The 21042-nt window shown below is 38.1% G+C and overlaps 1 long non-coding RNA gene across 1 annotated transcript in view; it reads left to right on the top strand.

Moving 5' to 3' along the window:
* LOC132368431 (uncharacterized) overlaps positions 1-21042 on the top strand; it is a 55462-nt gene that overhangs the window by 23181 nt on the left and 11239 nt on the right. Inside the window, exon 2 of the long non-coding RNA XR_009504083.1 lies at positions 14722-14826. This is a non-coding gene — a long non-coding RNA (uncharacterized LOC132368431). The remainder of the gene's footprint in view (positions 1-14721; positions 14827-21042) is intronic.

A 21042-nucleotide genomic window follows, 5' to 3' on the forward strand; every position in this document is an offset into this window, starting at 1 on the left:
ATCTTTGGAGACACGGTAGTCATTTGAAATATGATGTTATAAGATGACGTTAACATACTTAAATACTTTCGTTTAGAAATGACCACTTAGAACCAGAATAAATGAAAGAGAACACAAAATTATGTTTATGTTGATTTTTAAAGACCTCAGGTGAGTGCTGATTATTTAAAAATACATGTCTTTCACTGCAAAGTAAAGGAGCTGTTACAGTGGAGGATTACTGGACTGAATGTCAATATTATGACATAGTATGAGTGTGTTTCGTGTTTGGTAACTGCAATCATTGTTGCTTTTGTTGTGGTCATCCATTTACAATGCTGGGTGTCAGTTGATTTATCTCTTGTAAAAATAAAATACAGTCTGTGCGTGTGAAAAAACACATACATGATGTCTTGACTAAAGTTGTATGGAATTTGAGATCTGGAAAAAAGCATTTCTTTTCTGTAATGCTAGGATGATAATTGGACATTTTTGCAAGAAAGAGATTTCAGGATGCAAATCTCGTGTCTCTAAGGTGGGAAGTCAGTTCATGGCAGAACATTCTATTAAACTGGTGTGAGTGGAGAAATATTTCTTTGGAAGGAAGAGGTCACAAATCCCTTTTTAATAGTTAGTGGTTTATAGTATACCGAATGAGCAAAATGGCTATTTCTGAACTTTAGAAAAAAATAATATAGTTTTTCTGCATTTATAATATGAAGCTGATGTAAAATATCAAAAATTCTTTATTTTGAAAAGCAGTGTAATCAATTTGACATAATTCATATACATTGAACCTGTGGTACACACACACAATAAAACTTATATTCAGAAAATTTTTTGCACTTAAGAAATAGTTTCAAAGAAATATTTTCAAGTGTAGTTGATTTACAATGTTGTGGGTTTTTAAAATACATGTTTATTGGAGTATAATTGCTTTATAACACTGTATTAGTTTCTGCTTTACAACAAAGTGAATCAGCTATATGTATACATATATTCCCCATATCCCCCCCTCTTGAGCCTCCCTCCCACACTCCCTATCCCACCCCTCTGGGGGACATAAAGCACCGAGCTGATCTTCCTGTGCTATGCGGCAGCTTACCACTAGCTATTTTACATTTGGTAGTGTATATATGTCAGTGCTACTCTCTCACTACGTCCCTGTCTCCGCTTCCCCCCTGTGTCCTTAAGTCCGTTCTCTACCTCTGTGTCTTTATTCCTGCCCTGTCACTAGGTTCGTCAGTACCATTTTTCTAGATTCCATATATATGTGTTAGCATACGGTATTTGTTTTTCTCTTTCTGACTTACTTCACTCTGTATGGCAGACTCTAGGTCTAACCACCTCACTACAAATAACCAATTTTGTTCCTTTTGATGGCTGAGTAATACTCCATTGTATATATGTGCCACATCTTCTTTATATATTCATCTGTCGATGGACATTTAGGTTGCTTCTATGTCCTGGCTATTGTAAATAGTGCTACAGTGAACACTGTGGTACATGTATCTTTTTGAATTATGGTTTTCTCCGGGTATATGCCCAGTAGTGGGATTGCTGGGTCATATGGTAGTTCTATTTTTAGCTTTCAAGGAATCTCCATACTGTTCTCCATAGTGGCTGTATCAGTTTACATTCCCAACAACAGTTCAGGAGGGTTCCCTTTTCTCCACACCCTCTCCAGCCTTTATACATTGTTGTATTAATTTTTGCTGTGCAGCAAAGTGATTCAGTTTTATATATATATATTCTTTTCCATTATGGTTTATCACAGGATATTGAATATAGTTTCCTCTGCTATACAGTAGATCTTTGTGGTTTGTCCATCCTATGTAGAATAGTTTGCTTCTGCTATTCCAAAACTCCCAATCTTTCCTTCACTCTCTCCTTGGCAACTACAACTCTGTTTTCTATATCTGTGTGTTTCTTTCTGTTTTGCTGACATGTTCATTTGTGTCCTGTTTTCGATTCCACACATAAGTGATATTATATGGTATTTGTCTTTCTCTTTCTGACTTACTTCACTTAGTATCATTATCTCTAGGTTCATCCATGCTGCTGCAAATGGCATTATTTCATTCTTTTTTTATGTCTGAGTAATATCAATTGTATACATATACCACACCTTCTTTATACATTCATTTTTCAATGAACATTTAGTTTGTTTCCATGTCTTGGCTATTATAAATAGTGCTGCTATGAACATAGGGTTTCATGTATCTTTTGAATTATAGTTTTGTCTAGATATATGTCCACAAGTGGGATTGCTAGATCATATGGCAACTCTCTTTATAGTTTTTTTGAGGAACCTCCATACTGTTTTCCATAGAGGCTTCACCAACTTACATGGCCATCAACAGTGTAGAAGGGTTCCCTTTTCTCCATACCCCCTCCAGCATTTGTTAATTGTAGATTTTTTTAATGATGGCCATTCTGATCAGTGTGAAGTGGCACCTCATTGTAATTTGGATTTGCGTTTCTCTAATAATTAGTGATGATGAGCATCTTTTCATGTGCCTATTGGCTCTCTGTATGCCTTCTTTGGAGAAATGTTTATTTAGGTCTTCCACCCATTTTTCCATTGAGTTATTTGTTATTTTGTTATTGAGTTGTATGAGCTGTTTGTATAGTTTGGAAATTAAGCCCTTGTCAGTCTCATCATTTGCTAATATTTTCTCCCAGTCCATAGGTTGTATTTTCATTTTGATTATGGTTTCCTTTGCTGTGCAAAAGCTTATAAGTTTGATTAGTTCCTGTTTCTTTTTTGGTTTTACAGTAAGTCCCCTACATATGAACAAGTTCTGTTCCAAGAGTGCGTTTGTAAGTCCAATTTGTTTGTAAGTCCAACAAAGTTAGTCTAGGTACCCAACTTACACAGTTGGCTATATGGTATTGTACCGTAATAGGTTTATAATACTTTTCACACTAACAGTACATAAAAAACAAACACAAAAACAAAGAAAACATTTTTAATCTTACAGTACAGTAACTTGAAAAGTACAGTAATACAGTACAACAGCTGGGATACTCAGGCTGGCATTGAGGGAACAGGCGAGATGAGATACTGATTGGAGGAGGGAGAGGAGGTGGGAGATGGTAGAGGTGGAGGATTATCAGCAGTAGGAGACAGAGGGCAAGCTGCAATTTCACTCATCCCTGACGTTGATGGCAAAGGTTCTGGTTCCTTGCTGGATTTAATTCTATCTACCCTCTTGAAAGAATGATCCATTGATGTCTGGGTAGTAGCTCTTTTTTTCTCATCATAGATGACAAGGTAGCACTGGATTGCATTCTGAATGGCTGCTGCCACCTTTGGGTCCCATTCTAGGTTCGGGTCCTGTGCCTCAAAAACTAACTGTGCTTCCTCAAATAAAGAAGATTCCCTTGCCATTTTCTGTGTCGTGAATCTCTTCAGTTCTTCAGTTACTTCTTCTTCCTCCTTTCCCTCTTCATCCTTTCTCTGGGCCTCCAGTTCCATCAGTAAGCTCCTCATGTTGCACAGCAAGGAGTTCAATGAAATCGTCCTCTTGCAGATCTAGCTCCAGCGTCTCGCTGAGGGCCACTACGTTGCTGAAGACCTCTTCGGACTTCTGATCTACCTTCTCAAATCCACAAAAATCATGAACAAACTGTGGGCAAAGGTTCTTCCAAACCCCATTCATGGTGACCGCCATACCCTCACACCATGCAAAGTCAATGTTTTTTATGGTCTTGTAGATGTTATAGTCCTTCCAAAATTGTCCCTAGGTTGTTCCTGATTTGTCACTTACCTTTACTGCCTGACAAAAAGTGTGACATAAATAATATTTCTTGAAAGTCGCTATAGCTCCCTGGTCCATAGGTTGGATGAGCAACGTAGTATTTGGTGACAGATGCACTACTTTGACGTTGGGATGAAAGTCATCCATGAATGGGGGGTGGCCCAGAGCATAGTCGAGCAGCAAAAGAATGTTTTGCTGGGACGTCCTTCTCCAAGCAATATTTCTCTACATCTGGGATAAAGTGGTGGCAAAACCAGTCCTGGAACGTGGCCTGTGTAATCCAGGATTTGGGGTTACACTTCCACACAACAGGAAGAGAGCCCTTGGCTATGTTTTTAAGGGTTCTTAGGTTCTCTGAATGATAAACTAAGAGAGGCTTCAGCTTCATACCACCAGAAGCATTGCCACCAAACAACAGATAGCCTATCCTTTGCTGCTTTACAGCCCGGCATCAACTTTTCCTCCTTACTGATGTAACTTCGGTCCGGCATCCTCTTTCCGTAGAGTTGTGTCTCATCCACATTAAAATCCTGGTTGGGTAAATACACACCATCATCAATAATTTCTCAAAGTGTTTCTGGAAGTTCCTGGACAGCTACCCTTTCTGCACTTGCTGCCTCTCCACTTACTTTTACATTGTGAAAGTTGGCTCTAGCCTTGAACGGATGAAACCAGCCATGGCTGGCATTAAAAGATGTGCCCTCTGATTCTTTGCCGTGTTTCTTCTTCAAGTCTTCATAAAGGCTTTTAGCTTTCTCTTGAATCAGCATGAAGCTGAGCAGGACTCAGCACTGATGTTGATCCTGCATCTGCACACTGAGAAGTTTCTCCATCTCCTCCATCACTTTTCCATGCTTCTTGGATATTTTGTCAACATCGTCGGCACAGCACACTTCACATGTTCCATGATCTTGTCCTTGTTCTTTAGATTCGTGCCAATGATTGAATGATTCATGTTATAAGAATGAGCGATGTCTAACATCTTTTTGCCTCATTCCACTCTCTCAATTATTTTCACTTTTGTTTCCGTCATTATCACTTGGCACTTCTTAACAGTACCAGGTACACCACCACTGCTTTTACGCTTGCTTCCAGACATCTTGGGCTTGAAATAAAGGTACTGTACTACTGTACTCTATACAGTACTGTAAAGTACACAAAAGCACAACCACTTATAGAGGACGCATGCACGTGACAATGTATGCCAGACCCGTGAACTAACTTACATGATTGGACATGCGGATGGACATTTGCATCTTTGAAAGTTTGCAACTTGAAGGTTCGTATGTAGGTGACTTACTGTATTTGTAGTGCCTTGGGAGAACTAGCTAGGAAAACTTTGGTATGCTTTATGTCAGAGAATGTTTTGCTTATGTTCCCTTCTAGGAGTTTTAAGGTGCCATATCTTATATTTAAGCATATAAGCCGTTTGCAGTTTATTTTTGTGTATGATGTGAGGGTATGTTCTGACTTCACTGATTTGCATACGGCTCTCCAACTTTCAAAACACCACTTGCTGAAGAGACTATCTTTTCCCCATTGTATATTTTTGCCTCCTCTGTCGAAGGTTAATTGACTGTAGGTGTGTGGGTTTATTTCTAGCCTCTCTATTCCATTCCATTGATCCGTGTATCTCTTTCTGTGCCAATACCCTACGGCTTTGATTACTGTAACTTTGTAGTATTGTCTGAAGTTTAGGAGGGTTATGCCTCCTGCTCTGTTCTTTTTCCTGGGGATTGTGTTGACAGTTCTGACTTTTTATGGTTCCAGATACATTTTAGGATTATTTGTTCTAGCTCTGGGGAAAATGTCATGGGTAATTTGATAGGGTTCACATTAAATCTGTAGATTGCTTTGGGTAGTATGGCCATTTTAACACTATTAATTCTTCCCATCCAAGAGCGTGGGATGTCTTTCCATTTCTTTGAATCATCTTCAGTTTCCTTTACTAATGTTTTGTAGTTTTCAGCATATAAGTCTTTCACCTCCTTGTTGAGGTTTATTCCTAAGTATTTTATTTTTTTGACGCCATTTTAAAAAGGATTGCTCGTTTACATTCTCTTTCTGATATTTCATTGTTAGTGTAAAGCAGTGCAACCAGGGACTTCCCTGGGAGCTCCGTGGTTGAGAATCCGCCTGCCAATACAGGGGACACGGGTTTGAGCCCTGGTGCAGAAAGATCTCACATGCCGTGGAGCAACGAAACCTGTGCTCCACAACTACTTAGCCTGCACTCTAGAGCCCGTGAGCCACAACTACTGAGCCCGTGTGCCACAACTACTTAAGCCCGCGTGCCTAGAGCCCGTGCTCCGCAACAAGAGCAGCCACTGCAATGACAACCCTGTGCACCACAATGAAGACTAGCCCCCACTGGCCACAACTAGAGAAAGCCCGTGCACATCAATGAAGACCCAATGCATCCAAAATAAATTTAAAAGAAAAAGAAAAAAAGAAAAACCAAGAAATGCAACCAATTTACGTATGTTAATCTTGTATCCTGCTACTTTGCTGAATTTGTTTATCAGTTCTAGTAGTTTTTGTGTGGAAGTTTTAGGGTTTCCTTTATATATATTATCATGTCATCTGCATATAATGACAACTTTACCTCTTCCCTTCCAATTTGGTTTGATTTTATTTCTTTTTCTTGTCTGATTGTTGTGGCTAGGACTTCCAATACTATGTTGAAGAGAAGAGGTGAGAGTGGGCATCCTTGTCTTGTTCCAGATTTTAGCAGGAAGGCTTTCAGCTTATGAACATTGAGTATTATATTGGCTGTGGGTTTGTCATAAATAGCTTTTATTATGTTGAGATATGTTTCCTCTATACCTACTTTGGTAAGCGTTTTTATCATGAATGGATGTTGAAGTTTTTAAAATGCTTTTTCGGCATCTATTGAGATGATCATTTGTTTTGTGTTTTTCCTTTGTTGATGGGGTGTATCATGTTGATTGATTTGCATATGTTGAAACAACTTTGTGACACTGGGGTGAATCAAATTTGGTCATGGTGTATGATCCTCTTACATGTTGTCAGATTTGGTTTTCTAATCTTCAGTTGAGAATTTTTGCATCTATATATATTGAAGATATTGGCCTGCAATTTTCTTTTTTGGTAGTGTCTTTCTCTGTGTTTTTTTTTTTAAGTCTTTATTGAATTTGTTACAATATTGCTTCTGTTTTATGTTTTGGTTTCTTGTTTGTGAGGCATGTGGGATCTTAGCTCCCCAACCAGGGATCCAACCCGCACCCCCTGCACTGGAAGGTGAAATCTTAACTGCTGGACCACCAGAATAGTCCCCATCTGTTTTATTTTGTTTTTTTTAAAGTTAATTTCTTTCTTTATTTTTGGATGCATTGGGCATTCGTTGCTGTGCTCGGGCTCTCTCTAGTTGTGGCGAGCGGGGGCTACTCTTCGTTGTGGTGTGCAGGCTGTTCATTGTGGTGGCTTCTTTTGTTGCAGAGCATGGGCTCTAGGTGAATGGGCTTCAGCAGTTGTGGCTATCAGGCTCAGTAGTTGTGGTTCATGGGCTGTAGAGTGCAGGCTCAGTAGTTGTGGCACACAGGCTTAGTTGCTCTGTGGCATGTGGGATCTTTCCAGACCAGGTCTCGAACCTATGTCCCCTGCATTGGCAGACTGATTCTTAACCACTGTGTCACCAGGGACGTCCCCTCCATCTGTTTTTGATATCAGCGTGATAGTGGCTTCATAGAATGTCTTTGGAAGTATTCCTTACTCTTCAATCTTTTCGAAGAGTTTGAGAAGAATCAGTGTAAGTTCTGCTTTGTATATTTGGTAGAATTTACCTGTGAAACCATCTGATCTTGGACTTCTGTTGGTAGGGAGTATTTTAAAATTACAGATTGTATTTTTTTTAAATTTTATTTATTTATTTATTTATTTATTTATTTTTGCCTGTGTTGTGACTTCGTTTCTGTGCTAGGGCTTTCTTTAGTTGCAGTGAGCGGGGGCCACTTTTCATCACGGTGCATGGGCCTCTCACTATCGCGACCTCTCTTGTTGCGGAGCACGGGCTCCAGACGCGCAGGCTCAGTAGCTGTGGCTCACGGGCCCAGTTGCTCCGCGGCATGTAGGATCTTCCCAGACCAGGGCTCGAACCCGTGTCCCCTGCATCGGCAGGCAGATTCTCAACCACTGGGCCACCAGGGAAGCCCTCTATTTTGCTTTTAGTGATCAGTATGTTCAAGTTATCTATTTCTTCTTGATTCAGTTTTGTTCGGCTGTAAAAAAACAACATATATTTTTAGGTTATGTTAGCAACTAAATACTTACCATGTATTAGACCACAAAAGAGCGAAGGAAAAAATATTAAAATATTTTTTCAAACACAAAAAGTATTGAAATGTTTTTAAGAAATTGGTATAATAATACTAATTACAATAATGACAAATTGTTCGGAACTTAAAGACTACTTATATCTAAGATGCATATTATATGCTTATTGTTTTATTGTTTTTAAATACATGGAATGTTTTCTCCTTTCTAATGTAATTCTTTTATTTTACCTGTATATTGTGAAAAAAATTTAGTTGCACATAATATAAAAAATTACACTTTAATAGGAGATATTAATCCATTTACATTTACTATAATACTGAAAATACTTAGGCTTAGAGTTCCATGTCATTGAGTGCTCTTTTTTATTTATTTATTTTTAAAAAAGATTTAATTGGGGGGGCATAAATTATTTACTTATTTATTTATTTAATTTTAACATCTTTTTTGGACTATAATTGCTTTACAACAGTGTGTTAGTTTCTGCTTTATAACAAAGTGAATCAGCTATACATATCCATATTTCCCCATATCTCCTCCCTGTTGCGTCTCCCTCCCACCCTCCCTATCCCACCCCTGTAAGTGGTCATAAAGCACTGAGCTGATCCCCCTGTGCTATGCAGCTGTTTCCTACTAGCTAGCTATTTTACATTTGGTAGTATTTATAAGTCCATGCCACTCTCTCACTTCATCCCAGCTTACCCTTCCCCCTCCCCATGTCCTCATGTCCATTCTCTATGTCTGCGTCTTTATTCCTGTCCTGTCCCTAGGTTCTTCCCAACCATTTTTTTCTTCTTTTTTTAGATTCCACATATATGTGTTAGCATACAGTATTTGTTTTTCTCTTTCTGACTTACTTCACTCTGTATGACAGACTCTAGGTCCATCCATCTCACTACAAATAACTCAAATTCATTTCTTTTTATGGCTGAGTAATATTCCATTTTATATTGAAGATGTGCAACATCTTTTTTACCCATTCATCAGTTGATGGACACTTGGGTTGCCTCCATGTCCTGGCTATTGCAAATAGAGCTGCAATGAACATTGTGGAACATGACTCTTTTTGAATTATGCTTTTCTCCAGGTATATGCCCAGTAGTGGGATTGCTGTGTCATATGGTAGTTCTATTTTTAGTTTTTTAAGGAACCTCCATACTGTTCTTCATAGTGGCTGTATCACTTTACACTCCCACCAATGGTGCAAGAGGGTTCCCTTTTTTCCACACCTCTGCAGCATTTATTGTTTGTAGATTTTTTTGATGATGGCCATTCTTACCTGTGTGTGGTGATACCTCACTGTAATTTCGATTTGCATTTCTCTAATGATCAGTGATGTTGAGCATTCTTTCATGTGTTTGTTGGCAATCTGTATATCTTCTTTGGAGAAATGTCTATTTAGGTCTTCTGCCCATTTATGGATTGGATTGTTTGTTTCTTTGATATTGAGCTGCATGGGCTGCTTGTAAAGTTTGGAGATTAATCCTTTGTCTGTTGCTTCGTTGGCAAATATTTTCTCCCATTCTGAGGGCTGCCTTTTCGTCTTGTTTACGTTTTCCTTTGCTGTGCAAAAGATTTTAAGTCTCCTTAGGTCTCATTTGTTTATGTTTCTTTTTAATTTCCATTTCTATAGGAGGTGAGTCAAAAAGGATCTTGCTGTGATTGATGTCATAGAGTGTTCTGCCTATGTTTTCCTCTAAGAGTTTTATAGTGTCTGGCCTTACATTTAGGTCTTTAATCCATTTTGAGTTTATTTTTGTGTATGGTGTTAGGGAGTCTTCTAATTTCATTCTTTTACCTGTAGCTGTCCAGTTTTCCCAGCACCACTTATTGAAGAGGCTGTGATTTCTCCATTGTATATTCTTGCCTCCTTTATCAAAAATAAGGTGACCGTATGTTTATGGGTTTATGTCTGGGCTTTCTCTCCTGTTCCATTGATCTATATTTCTGTTTTTGTGCCAGTACCATACTGTCTTGACTACTGTAGCTTTGTAGTATTGTCTGAAGTCAGGGAGCCTGATTCCTCCAGCTCTGTTTTTCTTCTCAAGATTGCTTTGGCTGTTCGGGGTCTTTTGTGTTTCCATACAAATTGTGAAATTTTTTTGTTCTAGTTCTCTGAAAAATTCCATTGGTAGTTTTATAGGGATTGCATTGAATCTGTAGATTGCTTTGGGTAGTGGAGTCATTTTCACAATGTTGATTCTTCCAATCCAAGAACATGGTATATCTCTGTATCTGTTTGTGTCATCTTTGATTTCTTTCATCAGTGTCTTATAGTTTGTTGAGTAAACGTCTTTTGTCTCCTTAGGTAGGTTTATTCCTAGGTATTTTATTCTTTTTGTTGCAGTGGTAAATGGGAGTGTTTCCTTAATTTCTCTTTCAGATTTTTCATCTTTAGTGTATAGGAATGAAAGAGACATCTGTACATTAATTTTGTATCCTGAAACCTTACCGGGTTCATTGATTAACTCTAGTAGGTTTCTGGTAGCATCTTTAGGATTCTCTGTGTATAGTGTCATGTCATCTGCAAACAGTGAGAGCTTAACTTCTTCTTTTCCGATTTGGGTTCCTTTTATTTCTATTTCTTCTCTGATTGCTGTAGCTAAAAATTCCAAACGTGTGTGGAATAATAGTGCTGAGAGTGCGCAACCTTGTCTTGTTCCTGATCTTGGTGGAAATGGTTTCACTTTTTCACCATTGAGAACGATGCTGGCTGTGGGTTTGTCATATATGGCCTTTATTAGGTTGAGGAAAGTTCCCTCTATGCCTACTTTGTGATGGGTTTTTTTTTAATTAATTAAATTATTTATTTATTTATTTTTGGCTATGTTGGGTCTTTGTTTCTGTGCGAGGGCTTTCGCCAGTTGCGGCGAGCGGGGGCCACTCCTCATCGCGGTGCGCGGGCCTCTCACTATCGCGGCCTCTCTTGTTGCGGAGCACAGGCTCCAGACGCGCAGGCTCAGTAGTTGTGGCTCACGGGCTTAGTTGCTCCGTGGCATGTGGGATCTTCCCAGACCAGGGCTCGAACCCGTGTCCCCTGCATTGGCAGGCAGATTCCCAACCACTGTGCCACCAGGGAAGCCCTGTGGAGGGTTTTTATGATAAATGGGTGTTTAATATTGTCGAAAGCATTTTCCGCATCTATTGAGATGACCATATGGTTTTTATCCTTCAGTTTGTTAATATGGTGTATCACATTGATTTGCATGTATTGAAGAATCCTTGCATCCCTGGGATAAACCCCACTTGATCATGGTGTATGATCCTTTTAAGGTGCTGTTGGATTCTGTTTGCTAGTATTGTGCAGTGGATTTTTGCAGCTATGTTCATCAGTGATATTGGCCTGTAGTTTTCTTTCTTTGTGACATCTTTGTCTGGTTTTGGTGTCAGGGAGATGGTGGTCTCATAGAATAAGTTTGGGAGAGTTCCTCCCTCTGCTATATTTTGGAAGAGTTTGAGAAGGATAAGTGTTTACTCTTCTCTAAATGTCTGATAGAATTTGCCTGTGAAGCCATCTGGTCCTGGGCTTTTGTTTGTTGGAAGATTTTTAATCACAGTCTCAAGTTCAGTGCTTGGGATTGGTTTGTTTATAGTTTCTATTTCTTCCTGGTTCAGTCTTGGAAGGTTGTGCTTTTCTAAGAATTTGTCCATTTCTTCCATGTTGTCCATTTTATTGGCATATAGTTGCTTGCAGTAATCTCTCATGATCCTTTGTGTTTCTGCAGTGGCAGTTGTTACTTCGCCTTTTTCATTTGTAATTCTATTGATTTGAGTAGTCTCCCTTTTTTTCTTGATGAGTCTGGCTAATGGTTTATCAATTTTGTTTATCTTCTCAAAGAACCAGCTTTTAGTTTTTTTGATCTTTGCTGTTGTTTCCTTCATTTCTTTTTCATTTATTTCTGGTCTGATCTTTATGATGTCTTTCCTCTGCTGACTTTGGGGGTTTTTTTTTCTTTCTTTCTCTAATTGCTTTAGGTGTAAGGTTAACTTGTTTATTTGAGATGTTTCTTGTTTCTTGAGGTAGGATTGTATTGCTATAAACTTCCCTCTTAGAACTGCTTTTGCTGCATCCCATAGGTTTTGGGTCTTCATGTTTTCATTGTCATTTGTTTCTAGGTATTTTTAAATTTCCTCTTTGATTTCTTCAGTGATGTCTTGGTTATTAAGTAGTGTATTGTTTAGTGTCCATGTGTTTCTATTTTTTTACAGATTTCTTTCCTGTAATTGATATCTAGTCTGATAGCATTGTGGTCGGAAAAGATACTTGATACGATTTCATTTTTTTTATATTTACCAAGGCTTGATTTGTGACCCAAGATATGATCTATCCTGGAGAATGTTCCAGGAGCACTTGAGAAAAAGTGTATTCTGTTGTTTTTGGATGGAATGTCCTATAAATATCAATTAAGTCCATCTTGTTTAATGTATCATTTAAAGTTTGTGTTTCCTTATTTATTTTCATTGTGGATGATCTGTTCATTGGTGAAAGTGGGGTGCTAAAGTCCCCTACTATGATTGTGTTACTGTCGATTTCCCCTTTTATGGCTGTTAGCATTTGCCTTATGTATTGAGGTGCTCCTATGTTGGGTGCATAAATATGTACAATTGTTATATCTTCTTCTTGGATTGATCCCTTGATCATTATGTAGTGTCCTTCTTTGTCTCCTGTAATAGTCTTTATTTTAAAGTCTTTTTTGTCTGATATGAGAATTGCTACTCTAGCTTTCTTTGGATTTCCATTTGCATGGAATATCTTATTCCATCCCATCACTTTCCATCTGTATGTGTCCCTATGTCTGAAGTGGGTCTCTTGTAGACCACATACATACCGGTCGTGTTTTCGGATCCATTCAGCCAGTCTATGTGTTTTGGTTGGAGCATTTAATCCATTTACATTTAAGGTAATTATTGATATGTATGTTCTTATTACCATTTTCTTAATTGTTTTGGGTTTGTTATTGTAAGTCTTTTCCTTCTCTTGTGTTTCCTGCCTAGAGAAGTTCCTTTAGCATTTGTTGTAAAGCGGGTTTGGTGGTGCTGAATTCTCTTAGCTTTTGCTTGTCTGTAAAGGTTTTAATTTCTCTGTTGAATCTGAACGAGATCCTTGGTGGGTCGAGTAATCTTGGTTGTAGCTTTTCCCGTTTCATTACTTTAAATATATCCTGCCAGTCCCTTCTGGCTTGCAGAGTTTCTGCTGAAAGTTCAGCTGTTAACCATATGGGGATTCCCTTGTATGTTATTTGTTGCTTTTTCCTTGCTGCTTTTAATATTTTTTCTTTGTATTTAATTTTTGATAGTTTGATTAATATATGTTTTGGCATGTTTCTCCTTGGGTTTATCTTGTATGGGACTCTCTGCGCTTCCTGAACTTGATTAACGATTTCCTTTCCCATAGTAGGGAAGTTTTCAACTATAATCTCTTCAAATATTTTCTCAGTGTCTTTCTTTTTCTCTTCTACTTCTGGGACCCCTATATTCGAATGTTGGTGCATTTAATGTTGTCCCAGAGGTGTCTCAAATTGTCCTCAATTCTTTTCATTCTTTGTTCTTTATTCTGCTTTTCAGTAGTTATTTCCACTATTTTATCTTCCAGGTCATTTATCCATTCTTCTGCCTCAGTTATTCTGCTATTGTTTCCTTCTAGAGAATTTTTAATTCCATTTATTGTGTTGTTCATCATTGTTTGTTTGCTCTTTAGTTCTTCTAGGTCCTTGTTATACGTTTCTTGTCTATTCTCCATTCCAGTTCCAAGATCTGGGATCATCTTTACTATCATTACTCTGAATTCTTTTTCAGGCACACTGCCTATTTCCTCTACATTTGTTTGGTCTGGTGGGTTTTTACCTTGCTCCTTCATCTGCTGTGTGTTTCTGTGTCTTCTCATTTGGCTTTGGGGACTGTGTTTGGGGTCTCCTTTTCAGAGGCTGCAGATTCGTAGTTCCCGTTGTTTTTGGTGTCTGCCCACAGTGGCTAAGGTTGGTTCAGTGGGTTGTGTAGGCTTTCTGATGGAGGGGACTGGTGCCTGTGTTCTGGTGGGTGTGTCTGGATCTTGTCTTTCTGGTGGACAGATCCGCATCCGATGGTGTGTTTTGGGGTGTCTGTGAACTTATTGTGATTTTCGGCAGCCTCTCTGCTAATGGGTGGGCCTGCATTCCTGTCTTGCTAGTTGCTTGGCATGGGATGTCTAACACTGGATCTTGCTGGTCTCTGAGTGGAGCTGGGTCTTAGCATTGAGACGGATATCTCTGGGAGAGCTTTCGCCATTTGATATTACAAGGTGCTGGAGGTCTCTGGTAGACCAATGTCCTGAACTCGGCTCTCCCACCTCAGAGGCACAGGCTTGACACCCGGTTGGAGCACCAAGACCCTGTCAGCCACACGGCTGGGGGTGAGAGCAAGAGGTAGCTTTGGTACATCTCAAAGACCACCAATGAGGTTCACTGACCATTTTCTCTCCATCAGTGAAGAAACCAAAATTCAGACTTTGGCTAGTCAGCCACTTTGGTAGCCAGCCCCCACGATGGCCCTAATTATCCCCTAATTATCTCCCAGTCTTCATGTACCAGTGTGGCTCCTCGCACTTGGAAAGGGTTGACTGTTTAACTAATAAGAAATTGCAGAAATGACAAAGTGCAGCTTCCAAAGTTATAAAAGACATTGCAGCTTCTGTTTTGGTTTCTGCTAGATCACTCATCCTGGGGTAAGCCAGCTGCCATGTCATGAGGACACTCAAGCAGCCCTAAGGAGAGATCCATGTGGCAAGGAACTGAGGCCTCTTACCTACAGCCATGTGAGTGAGTCATCTCAGAAGTCAAAAGATTTAATTTTTTTAATTTTTGGTTGCATTGGGTCTTCGTTGCTGCACAGGGTTTCTCTAGTTGTGTCAAGCAGGGGTTACTCATCGTTGTGGTGCACGGGCTTCTCCTTGCGGTGGTTTCCCTTGTTGTGGAGTATGGGCTCTAGGTGCATGGGCTTCAGTAGTTGTGTCATGCAGGCTCAATAGTTGTTGCTTGCAGGCTCTAGAGCACAGGTTCAGTAGTTGTGGTACACGGGCTTAGTTGCTCTGCGGCAGATGGGATCTTCCCAGACCAGGGATGGAACCCCTGTTCCCTGCATTGGCAGACAAATTCTTACCCACTGTGCCACCAGGGAAGTCCAGTGTGCTCTTTTTTAAGCCTAGTCTGTTTTCATTATTTTCTATCTTAACGATTCTGTATTAAAGAAAAAAAATAATACTCCTTTCTACCCCTCCTCTTTGAGGATTATATATGAAGAAGTATGTCTTATTTATTAACCTCAAATTTTCACCTTACTTTTAAGAAGTAATCACAATGTCAAGTATTTAATACTTTTCACTTCCACCTTGAAAAGCATGGATATTAAAGTGCTAATACAATTACCTTCCCTAGTCTATCTTTTTTAGTTTTTGTTATGTATAAAAAACAATGAAAAACATGCATGGTTTGTAAGGAAATGACAAATTTCAGAAAATTCAGCATCTGAATACAATCTAAACATAGCTTCTAGATAAAGACACAGAAAATTGCCAGATACTCAGAGGCCCCCTGGTCCCATTCTGGTGACTCCCCTTAAGGTTTAATATTGTTCTGGTATCTAACAAAAAGATAACTTTACCTGTATTTTGTATTTTATATAAATGTTATGGCACAGTAAAATCACTTTTGGGTTGGGCTTTTTTATTTTATGTTGTTTGTGAATATGCCTATATGGTTGCCTGTTGTTGTGATCATGCATTGCCACTGTTGCATAGGATTCCATAGTGTAAATATTTAACTATTAATTAATTTATTCCAATGTGTATTACATTATGAGTGATTTTCAGTTTGTGTCTATTGAGAACAGCACTGGTATATAAATTCTAGAACTTGAGCTTTGGTGGTGTGTGTATACATTATTGTTCAGTATACATGTAGTAGTAAAAATTTTCGAGTCATAGCTTTCTTGTGTTTATCTTTTTAGATATTTCTAAATATTTTCAAAACATTTGTATGATTTTTCATCTTCAGCAGCAGTGAATGAGATTCAAGGATTATACACATTCTTGTCAAACTTGATAATACCTGTCATATTCATTTGAACTTTCTGGTTGGTGAGTGATAATTCCAGCTATCACGCTTTTGCATTTAATTGACTACTAAGAAGCCAAGCATCTTTTGATATGTTTACTTAACATTCTGTACTCTCTTTTTTGAAATATCTTTTGGTATATTTCCCCCATTTTGCTATTCCATTATCTTCTTAGTGAAGACTTCCTTTTTTTTAACATCTGAAGACTTCTTATTTAGGAGTTTTTAATACATGCTTGATATGAGTTCTTCTCTCTTTCTGTCTCTCCTTCTCTTTCTTTAGATGAGTGTCAGTTTTTAATGTTAATAACATCTAATTTGTTATTTTCCTCTTTATTTAGTCTTATTTCTATTTATTTATGTAGTCTTCTTATCTGTAGCAGAACACATTATTTATTCTAAACCACAAATATGTTTTCGTTTCTTCAATAAATGTAATTATTAAGCTTTAAATTTAAGTTAACTTTCTAAACTAAATATGTTGTATCATAGTGAGTATTAATTTTTCTATGACAGCTGAAAGGTTACATTTATTCAGAAAATGTTGTATCAGCTTTCTTTTCATTTGCTCCTACTTCTCATTGATTCACAGTGGTAAACATCACTTCATCCATGGATCTGACTTTTTTCTGACTTCTCATGGTCATTCTCACTAATTCGTCTTGCCTCCTGGAATCTTTAGCAATCCCATTATTCCACAGAAGCAAAAACCTTCCGTGGGACTTTTTCCTCAGAAGATTGATTATTCCCACATTTTAAATGGGAGATTGCAATAAGTTAGGAGAAAATGCCACAAGGGTCTCTCATTTTTTTTCTCACATCCTGTATCAGCCTCTGCTTGCACTCTCTGTTCAAAGATTTTTGTGCAACACATTGATGGAAGATGCCAGTTGTTTCTCTCCTTGGGGAAAAGACAGATTAATTACCTAACAAATAAAATAAAGAAAGTGTCTTGCTCTTTTCAAATGTTGGACAGGATTGCTTGCATCCTAATTTAAATGTTTCAGGTGACTGAAGCTTAAGATTCCTAAGCTTTAATCCATACTTGTACCATGCACAGCACCCAACAGGAGAGCTTTACATAACCCCATGAGACACTTGTGTGCAAGTGGAACAGATAAAAATATAAAACTATTGCTGTCTTTTTGTGTCATAAAAATGATTTTTTGTCTCATTTAAAATATTTTTTTCTAAAATCCAAAAACGTGTCAGGCTAAAATATTGTTATTTCAAATATGGTAAAATCGAAGACCCTTCAAATTTCTTTCCAGTTTTGTTGATGATGGGATGCTGTCAGAGATATGACTTCATTAAACACAATAGGTAAGATTCCTTCATAGGCCTGATTGGGGAATATGAAAATAATCCCCAGAAAAATCTGGACATTTTCTAGTTCTCAAATATTGGTTAAGATGGTAGAAAGGGCCCTTCATTGTCCTATATGTTAATGCAGATCAACTGTGAGAGGTGGGGATAAAACAAGCAGCCTAAATATCCTTTATGTTTGTTGTACTACTAGTAGAAAGAGGAAGGGTCAACATGTCACCATGGTTGATATAGCAAATAAGCTGCTTGAAACTACACAGAAATGTACCTGCTTGTATTTTCTGTGCAGTTACCCTCTCTTTTGGTGTGCCCTGATACCTCCCTCAACTTATGTACCAACTCCAGCAGCATTAAGCAGAAATCCAAAGAAATCTATTCTTTGGAATTATGAGGAAGGAAAGAGTCAAACATTTTATAACATGCTCTATACAAGGATACACATCACCATCCTTATCTATGTCATGCCATGCATGGAGGGTCAGTAGGTTCAGGGGATTCTGGAAGCACCAAGTTCTGTGGGGTTAATCACAGCTGCATTCATGGGCAGTAAAAGAGAAGGGCCTTATCTTGGTCACTTTCTCAATGCTAGTATCTACAAAAAGAAGAGGATAGCAGACATCTTAGGGAGAAGAGCCAACATTAAATGAAATGTCCTAATTACTCTAGGCAACCTCTCATAATGGCCTCCCATAGCTCCTCAAATCCCTACATATTTGCACAAGGGATAGTGTAATATTACTGGAGTGTCTGACTGCAGATTAACATTATTTTTGTTGAAAAAAATAAAAATAGGTTCAAGTGATAGGGTTTGAAAAGTGTTCACAGTGCGAGGGAAACTATTGTAACAATGTGGACAGAACCCTTTGGATGGATTCATCATTTTTTTTTTTTTGCTGCTTCAGAATCTGTAGTAGAGATTGGTGTGTTCCATGATGCATTCCCGTTTCCTATAAGTTTTAGATGGAATACCCCATTAGGAAGAAGTGCACGTAAGGAAGATTAGTGAGTCAAACTCCTCTGCCCTCTGTCAGCAGTGGGTGCAAAGGGATTTAGACCAAGTGCTTTCATCCTTTGATTTGCAAAGTTTTCACTATATGAATGATGTTTTGTTTGTTTGCAGGTCAGGAGCCTTGGTCTCAATATCCCTGTTTAAAAAGTGTTATCACGTGTCTGCCAGAAAGAATTGCTGATGATACTGGGAAAAATTGAGAGTTATCCTTAACAATTAAGGGTTTTGTAGCAACATGGATGGACCTAGAGATTGTTATACTGAGTGAAGCAAGTCAGACACAGAAAGACAGATATCATATGATATTGCTTATATGAGGAATCTAAAAAAGAAAAAAAAGGTACAAATGAACTTACTTACACAACAGAAATAGAATCATGGATATAGAAAACAAACTTATGGTTACCAGGGGATAAGTGGGGAAGGGATAAATTGGGAGATTGGGACTGACTTATACACACTACTATATATAAAATAGATAAGTATTGATAAAGACCTGCTTTTCAGCACAGGGAACTCTACTCAATGGTGTGTACTGGCATATATGGAAAAAGAATCTTATTAAAAAAAGCAAGGGTTTTGGGATTATATAATAAATATAAATGTGCAAACCTTTAACATGAAAGGAAAAATCAGTTAACTCTGTGGTCCCTGTTATGGTGTAAATATTTTGTACCTCTGATTTTAAAATTTTGAAACCCAGCTCCCATGTTGATGGTATTAGGAGGTGGGGCTTTTGGGAGGTGATTAGGTCATGAGGCCAGAGACCTCAAACATGGGATTAGTGACCTAATAAATGTAGCACACAGAAGATCTTATGCCCATTCCATGATTTCATTGCCGAGCGAGAAGACCCACATTATGAACAAGAAATTGGTCCCTCGCCAGACACTAAGTCAGATGGCAACTTGTTCTTTTTTAAAAAAATTAATTAGATAATTAATTACTTAATTTTTTGGCTGTGTTGGGTCTTTGTTGTGGTGCACGGGTTTCTCATTGGGTGGCTTCTCTTGTTGTGGAACATGGGCTCTAGGTGTGCGGGTTTCAGTAGTTGTGGTTCACGGGCTCAGTAGTTGTGGCCTGTGGACTCTAGAGCACAGGCTCAGTATTTGTGGTGCATGGGCTTAGCTGTTCCATGGCATGTGGGATCTTCCCAGACCAGGGCTCGAACCCTTTTCCCCTTTATTGGTAGGCAGATTCTTAACCACTGCACCACCAGGGAAGCCCCTGGTTACTTGTTCTTGAACTTTTCAGCCTCAGCAATTATGAGAAAACAAAAATATTTTGTTGTTTATAAAACACCAAGTCTCTCGTATTTTGTTTTAGCAGTCAAAGAGCTGGCTGAGGAGGAATATCTGTGAGTTTGAAGACATATCAAGAGAAACCTTTAAATCTCAAAAGAAAAGAGAAAATGGGCAGGAAAGAAATCAACAGAACAGAGTAATCAATAATAGTGGAACAATGAAAAATGCTGTGACCTATACATAATGGGTATAGCAGGAGGAGAATAAAGATAACAAAGAACAGAAAATATTTTTAAAAAATGACTAAGAATCTCCCCACATGAATGTCTGACACTAAATCCGCAACATCCAAACTTAGAGGAACATATGAATAGTAAAGAAAACTGACCAATATCTCTCAGGAACATCAATGCAAAAATCCTCAACAAAATATTACCAAATTGAATCCAACAATATTTTGAGAGAATTTTATATCATGAATGAGAGGGAATAATCCCAGGTATGCAAGGCTGGTTCAATATTCTAAAATCAAATAATGATACCCATCATATCAACACCCTAAAGACAATCATTAGCATATCAATAGATTCAGAAGACCTTTGAAAAAATCTAACACCCATTCTTCATTAAAATTCTCAGTTAAAGAAATAGACTGGAGCTTTCTCAAGTTGATAACAAAGATTTACAGGAAACTTTTATCTTACATCATGATAAATGGTCAAAAACATGAAGCTTTTCCACTAAGTTCAGGTAAAAGCAAGGATGTCCCCTTTCATGACTCCTTTTCCATATTTTACTCCAAGTCCTTGATAATGCAATAAGGCATGAAAATAAATAAAACAAATACAGATTGGGTAGAAAAGAATGAAAGCAACCTAAATAAAATGTGGACCAATATACTTTATGGACACCTCTCCAAAGAAAATAGACACTATGCATATAAGTATACAGAAGAATAATCCAGATTACATGCTGCCATGAAAAAGCAAATTAAAAATACAATTACATATCACTATGTAACACTTAGAATGGCTAAAATGTGAACAATGACAAGAACAAATTCTATAGGAGATGTGGAACAATAGGAAATGTCATTTGTTATTGGTGGAAATGAAAAATAATACAGCTACTTTGGTAGTCTGATTGACACTTGCTAGAATATTGAGCATTCCCTTACTGGACAATCCGGCAAGTGTTCTCATGGATATTTACTGAAAGTAGTTTAAAACATACTTCCAGAGGAAAACCTGCATATGGATATTTATAGCACCTAATTCAATATTGCCAAAATGTGAATGAAACTAAGGTGTCCTCCAATAGGTGAATGAAATGATATAGTA

This window comes from Balaenoptera ricei, chromosome 7, assembly GCF_028023285.1.
Source record: "Balaenoptera ricei isolate mBalRic1 chromosome 7, mBalRic1.hap2, whole genome shotgun sequence".
Lineage (NCBI taxonomy): Eukaryota > Metazoa > Chordata > Mammalia > Artiodactyla > Balaenopteridae > Balaenoptera > Balaenoptera ricei.